Source organism: Gavialis gangeticus, unplaced genomic scaffold (genome assembly GCF_001723915.1).
Source record: "Gavialis gangeticus isolate Ggan-Ray unplaced genomic scaffold, GavGan_comp1, whole genome shotgun sequence".
Lineage (NCBI taxonomy): Eukaryota > Metazoa > Chordata > Crocodylia > Gavialidae > Gavialis > Gavialis gangeticus.
The window spans coordinates 3,505,676-3,507,015 of NW_017728991.1; the positions used below are offsets into that span (position 1 = coordinate 3,505,676).

The window sequence follows — 1,340 nt, forward strand, 5'->3', positions numbered from 1 at the left end:
GCAGTCTCTCACTGTAGGGTCTGCCCTGTTGTCCCCGGATCATGCGGGTGGCCCTCCTCTGGACCCTCTCCATGTTGTCCACATCCCTCTTGAAATGTGGCGCACAGAACTGGACACAATACTCCAGCTGTGGCCTGGCCAGCGTCGCGTAGAGGGGGAGGATCACCTCCTTGGCTCTACTCGAGATGCACCTGTGGATGCATGACAAGGTCCGGTTAGCCCTGCCAACCATGACCTCGCATTGTTGGCCCATGTTCATCTTGGAGTCAATAATGACTCCAAGATCTCTTTCTGCCTCCGTGCTCTAAAAAGACTTGCCGTGACTCGGATTCGAACCGAGGTTGCTGCGGCCACAACGCAGAGTACTAACCACTATACGATCACGGCCAGGCACCACTCGGGTAGGCACAGAGAATTTGCTTCTTGTTATCTCACTCACCCCAGCCAGGACTTGAACCCACATCTCCTATGTAGTAGACATCAACACTACCACACAGCTACCACTGGCAGCCCTACTACTATTTGACTCCACTGAGCTCAGGATCCAGGCCTGAAGCACATCCTTGTCAACTCTTGCAGTTTGGTCAAGGTATCACACTTTTTCAGCTCTTGAAGTTAACAACAAGGCTCACGTTGGCTTCAACCCTTCAGCATCAGACCTAATATAAATATGGGTTTCACAAGGTAGGCCGCAAATGGCTGTAGAACAGCCTGAATGGCTAAAGTGCTCTATAAATGCTACAGATTATTATTTATATTGTTATTATTACATTTAAACGGTTGCACTGTTCCAGAGGCAGGTTATACCAAATAAGGAAAAAAACCACATATTTTGCTATTGCTTTCATTATTTTTGTTGTTGTTTCGCAATTCAGTGGTTTATAATAAATATGGTGCCCTGAGGGAGCCTCTGTTTGTAGAACAGAGTTCCTTATTCATCATTCATCTGCTATAGAACGACTTGGCTTTGTTTTACTCTCCTATAGCCGGGAACCCAAACCGTTAACGAGTCTCAAACTATTGATGGTGTTTATTTTTCTTGACAGGTTGAGGGAGAAAAGGAGTCCAAAACTTGTCACCCATATTTTTTTGAGTTTTGTCTGGCATTTCCTAATATACAGATACCCAGGCCTTTAATGGGGATGTTTTCAATAAATAAATAAATAAATAAATCCAGCTGATCGAATACACCCATAATAGGAGAGCCAATGTGCCAGATAAAATGTATAACATGTTCAGATTATTTCATGTACTCATTCACGGATAGATGGTGACACAGCTTGTACCGTGGCAAAGGAGATGAGATGACCATCATCTTTGCCAACACTAGCGTTCAACTA

At 44.8% G+C, this 1,340-nt stretch overlaps 1 non-coding gene across 1 annotated transcript; it reads right to left on the reverse strand.

Annotated features, from left to right (window-relative positions):
• Window positions 1-315: 315 nt before the first annotated feature.
• TRNAH-GUG lies at window positions 316-387 on the reverse strand. Its single transcript has one exon. It is a non-coding gene; the product is annotated as a tRNA-His (tRNA).
• Between the last annotated feature and the right edge of the window lie 953 nt (window positions 388-1,340).